Here is a 6,000-nt window from a genome sequence, read left to right on the forward strand (position 1 = left end):
TTACTGTAGCTTTGTCATATAGTCTGAAGTCAGGGAGGCTGATTCCTCCAGCTTCGTTTTTCGTTCTCAAGATTGCTTTGGCTATTCGGGGTATTTTGTGTTTCCATACAAATTGTGAAACATTTTGTTCTAGTTCTGTGAAAAATGCCAGTGGTAGTTTGATAGGGATTGCATTGAATCTGTAGATTGCTTTGGGTAGTAGAGTCATTTTCACAATGTTGATTCTTCCAATCCAAGAACATGGTATATCTCTCCATCTATTTATATCATCTTTAATTTCTTTCATCAGTGTCTTATAATTTTCTGCATACAGTTCTTTTGTCTCCTTAGGTAGGTTTATTCCTAGATATTTCATTCTTTTTGTTGCAGTGGTAAATGGGAGTGTTTTCTTGATTTCACTTTCAGATTTTTCATCCTTAGTGTATAGGAATGCAAGAGATTTCTATGCATTAATTTTGTATCCTGCAACTTTACCAAATTCATTGATTAGCTCTAGTAGTTTTCTGGTAGCATCTTTAGGATTCTGTATGTATAGTATCATGCCATCTGCAAACAGTGACAGCTTTACTTCTTCTTTTCCGGTTTGGATTCCTTTTCTTTCCTTTTCTTCTCTGATTGCTGTGGCTATAACTTCCAATACTATATTGAATAAGAGTGGTGAGAGTGGGCAACCTTGTCTTTTCCCTGATCTTCGTGTAAATGCTTTCAGTTTTTCATCATTGAGGATGATGTTGGCTCTGGGTTTGTCATATATGGCCTTTATTATGTTGAGGAAAGTTCCTTCTATGCCTACTTTCTGCAGGGTTGTTATAAATGGGTGTTGAATTTTGTCAAAAGCTTTCTCTGTATCTATTGAGATGATCATACGATTTTTCTCCTTCAATTTGTTAATACGGTTTATCACATTGATTTGCGTATATTGAAGAATCCTTGCATTCCTGGAATAAACCCCACTTGATCATGGTGTATGATCCTTTTAATGTGCTGTTGGATTCTGTTTGCTAGTATTTTGTTGAGGATTTTTGCATCTATGTTCATCAGTGATATTGGCCTGTAGTTTTCTTTCTTTGTGACATCCTTGTGTGGTTTTGGTATCAAGGTGATGGTGGCCTCGTAGAATGAATTTGGGAGTGTTCCTCCCTCCGCTATATTTTGGAAGAGTTTGAGAAGGATAGGTGATAGCTCTTCTCTAAATGTTTGATAGAATTCGCCTGTGAAGCCATCTGGTCCTGGGCTTTTGTTTGTTGGAAGATTTTTAATCACAGTTTCAATTTCAGTGCTTGTGATTGGTCTGTTCATATTTTCTATTTCTTCCTGATTCAGTCTTGGGAGGTTGTGCATTTCTAAGAATTTGTCCATTTCTTCCAGCTTGTCCATTTTATTGGCATAGCGTTGCTTGTAGTAATCTCTCATGATCTTTTGTATTTCTGCAGTGTCAGTTGTTACTTCTCCTTTTTCATTTATAATTCTATTGATTTGAGTCTTCTTCCTTTTTTCGTGATGAGTCTGGCTAATGGTTTATCTATTTTGTTTATCTTCTCAAAGAACCAGCTTTTAGTTTTACTGATCTTTGTTATTGTTTCCTTCATTTCTTTTTCATTTATTTCTGATCTGATTTTTATGATTCTTTCCTTCTGCTAACTTTGGGGGTTTTTTGTTCTTTCTCTAATTGCTTCAGGTGCAAGATTAAGTTTTTTATTCGAGATGTTTACTGTTTCTTAAGGTGGGCTTGTATTGCTATAAACTTCCCTCTTAGAACTGCTTTTGCTGCAACCCATAGGTTTTGGGTCGTCGTGTCTCCATTGTCATTTGTTTCTAGGTATTTTGTTTTTTCCTCTTTGATTTCTTCAGTGATCACTTCACTATTAAATAGTGTATTGTTTAGCCTCCATGTGTTTGTATTTTTTACAGATCTTTTCCTGTAATAGATATCTAGTTTTATGGCGTTGTGGTCGGAAAAGATACTTGATGTAATTTCAATTTTCTTAAATTTACCAAGGCTTGATTTGTGACCCAAGATATGATCTATCCCGGGGAATGTTCCATGAGCACTTGAGAAAAATGTGTATTCTGTTGTTTTTGGATGGAGTGTCCTATAAATATCAATTAAGTCCATCTTGTTTAATGTATCATTTAAAGCTTGTGTTTCCTTATTTATTTTCATTTTGGATGATCTGTCCATTGGTGAAAGTGGGGTGTTAAAGTCCCCTACTATGAATGTGTTACTGTCGATTTCCCCTTTTATGGCTGTTAGTATTTGCCTTATGTATTGAGGTGCTCCTATGTTGGGTGCATAAATATTTACAATTGTTATATCTTCTTCTTGGATCGATCCCTTGATCATTATGTAGTGTCCTTCTTTGTCTCTTCTAGTAGTCTTTATTTTAAAGTCTATTTTGTCTGATATGAAAATTGCTACTCCAGCTTTCTTTTGGTTTCCATTTGCATGGATTATCATTTTCCATCCCCTTACTTTCAGTCTGTATGTGTCTCTAGGTCTGAAGTGGGTCCCTTGTAGACAGCATATATAAGGGTCTTGTTTTTGTATCCATTCAGCCAATCTGTGTCTTTTGGTGGGAGCATTTAGTCCATTTACATTTAAGGTAATTATCGATATGTATGTTCGTATTCCCATTTTCTAAATTGTTTTGGGTTCGTTATTGTAGGTCTTTTCCTTCTCTTGTGTTTCTTGCCTAGAGAAGTTCCTTTAGCATTTGTCGTAATGCTGGTTTGGTGGTGCTGAACTCTTTCAGCGTTTGCTTGTCTGTAAAGGTTTTAATTTCTCCGTCAAATCTGAATGAGATCCTTGCTGGGTAGAGTAATCTTGGTTGCAGGTTTTTCTCTTTCATCACTTTCAGTATGTCCTGCCACTTCCTTCTGGCTTGCAGAGTTTCTGCTGAGAGATCAGCTGTTAACCTAATGGGGATTCCCTTGTGTCTTATTTGTTGTTTTTCCCTTGCTGCTTTTAATATGCTTTCTTTGTATTTAACTTTTGACAGTTTGATTAATGTGTGTCTTGGCGTATTTCTCCTTGGATATATCCTGTATGGGACTCTCTGTGCTTCCTGGACTTGATTAACTATTTCCTTTCCCATATTAGGGAAGTTTTCAACTACAATCTCTTCAAATATTTTCTCAGTCCCTTTCTTTTTCTCTTCTTCTTCTGGAACCCCTATAATTCGAAGGTTGGTGCGTTTAATGTTGTCCCAGAGGTCTCTGAGACTGTCCTCAGTTCTTTTCATCATTTTTTCTTTATTCTGCTCTGCAGTAGTTTTTTCCACTATTTTATCTTCCAGGTCACTTATTCGTCCTTCTGCCTCAGTTATTCTGCTTTTGACCCCATCTAGAGTATTTTTCATTTCATTTATTGTGCTGTTCATCACTGTTTGTTTCATCTTAAGTTCTTCTATGTCCTTGTTAAATGTTTCTTGCATTTTGTCTATTCTATTTCCAAGATTTTGGATCACGTTTACTATCATTATTCTGAATTCTTTTTCAGGTAGACTGCCTATTTCCTCTTCATTTGTTAGGTCTGGTGCATTTTTTTCTTGCTCCTTCATCTGCGGTGTGTTTTTCTGTCTTCTCATTTTGCTTACCTTACTGTGTTTGGGGTCTCCTTTTTGCAGGCTGTGGGTTCGTAGTTCCTGTTGTTTTTGGTGTCTGTCCCCAGTGGCTAAGGTTGGTTCAGTGAGTTGTGTAGGCTTCTTGGTGGAGGGGACTAGTGCCTGTATTCTGGTGGATGAAGCTGGATCTTGTCTCTCTGGTGGGCAGGTCCATGTCTGGTGGTATTTTGGGGTGTCTGTGGACTTATTATGATTTTAGGCAGCCTCTCTGCTAATGGGTGGGGTTGTGTCCCTGTTTGCTAGTTGTTTGGCATAGGGTGTCCAGCACTGTAACTTGCTGTTTGTTGAGTGCAGCTGGGTGCTGGCATTGAGATGGAGATCTCTGGGAGATTTTTGCCATTTGATATTATGTGGAGCTGGGAGGTTTCTTGTTGACCAGTGTCCTGAAGTTGGCTCTCCCACCTCAGAGGCACAGCACTGACTCCTGGCTGCAGCACCAAAAGCCTTTCATCCACACAGCTCAGAATAAAAGGGAGAAAAATTAGAGAGAAAGAGTCAGTAGAAGTAGGAAGAAAGAAAGAAAGAAGGGAAGGAAGGAAGGAAGGAAGGAAGGAAGGAAGGAAGGATGGATGAAAGAAAGAAAGAAGAAAAGAAGGAAAGAAAGAAAGGAGGGGGAGGGAGAGAGGGAGGGCGGTGGGAGAAAGGAAGGAAGGAAGGAGGGAAGGAAGGAAGGAAACAAAGAAAGAAAGAAGATAAAGTAAAATAAAATAAAGTAAAATATAATAAAGTTATTAAATTAAAATATAATAATTAAGAAAATACATTAAAAAGAAACAAAACGAATGGATAGAACCGTAGGACAAATGGTGGAAGCAAAGCAGTACAGCAAAATCTCATACCGAAGCATACACATACACACTCACAAAAAGAGTAAAAGGGGAAAAAAATCATAAATCTTGCTCTCAAAGTCTACCTCGTCAATTTGGGATGATTCGTTGTCTATTCATGTCTTCCACAGATGCAGGGTACATCAAGCAGCTTTAATCCGCTGCTTCTGAGGCTGCTGGGAGAGATTTCCCTTTCTCTTCTTTGTTCTCACAGCTCCCAGTGGCTCAGCTTTGGAATTGGCTCCGCCTCTGCGTGTAGGTCGCTGGAGGGCTTCTGTTTTTTGCTCAGACAGGATGGGGTTAAAGGAGCTGCTGATTCAGGGGCTCACTCAGGCTGAGGGGAGGGAGGGACGTGGAATGCGAGGCGAGCCTGCAGCAGCAGAGGCCGGCGTGACGTTGCACCAGCCTGAGGCCCGCCGTGCGTTCTCCCAGGGAACTTGTCTCTGGATCCCGGGAACCTGGCAGTCGTGGGCTGCACAGGCTCCCCGGAAGGGAGGTGTGGATAGTGACTTGTGCTCGCACAGAGGCCCCTTGGTGGCGGCAGCAGCAGCCTTAGCGTCTTCCTCCCATCTCTGGGATCCGTGCTTTCAGCCGTGGCTCACACCTGCCTCTGGGATCTGCGCTTTTAGCCACGGCTCACGCCCATCTCAGGGGTCCATGCTTTTAGCCACGACTCACGCCCTTCTCTGGGGTCCGTGTTTTTAGCCACGGCTCGCGCTGGTCTCTGGAGTTCCTTTAAGCAGCGCTCTTAATCCCGTCTCCTCATGTACCAGGAAACAAAGAGGGAAGAAAAAGTCTCTTGCTTCTTCGGCAGCTCCAGACATTTTCCCGGACTCCCTCCCAGCTAGCCATGGTGCACTAAACCCAACAGGCTGTGTTCACACAACCAACACCATTTCTCTCCCTGCGCTCTGACCAAAGCCCGCGCCTCAGCTCGCAGCCCCGCCCGCCCCTGCAGGTGAGCAGACAAGCCTCTCGGGCTGGCGAGCACCGGTCGGCACCGATTCTCTGTGCGGGAATCTCCCCGCTTTTCCCTCCTCACCCCGTTGCTGTGCTTTCCTCCACAGCTGTGACACTCCCCCTTCCACCACCCGTAGTTTCCGCCTGCGAAGGGGTTTGCTAGTTTGCGGAAGCCTTTCCTCCTTCACAGCTCCCTCCCACTGGTGCAGGTCCCGTCCCTATTCTTTTGTCTCTGTTTTTTCTTTTTTTCTTTTGCCCTACCCAGGTACATGGGGAGTTTCTTGCCTTTTGGGAGGTCTGAGGTCTTCTGCCAGCATTCAGTAGGTGTTCTGTAGGAGTTGTTCCACGTGTAGATGTATTTCTGGTGTATCTGTGGGGAGGAAGTTGATCGCCGCGTCTTACTCTTCCACCATCTTCCCCTCCGCTCTAGAGCTGTGTTTAAAGCTGCTGTTTTGAGAAATGTTCACAAGGCGGTAGCAGTTCTCCTTTACAAAATCTGGTTACTAGGGCAACAGAGCCTCAATGGAAGTCGTGTTGTAGGTTGTAAATTAGAATGCAGTGTGCCAGGAAAAAGCCCATTAAGTTTATGT

This window comes from Orcinus orca, chromosome 3 (assembly GCF_937001465.1).
Source record: "Orcinus orca chromosome 3, mOrcOrc1.1, whole genome shotgun sequence".
NCBI classification, from domain to species: domain Eukaryota; kingdom Metazoa; phylum Chordata; class Mammalia; order Artiodactyla; family Delphinidae; genus Orcinus; species Orcinus orca.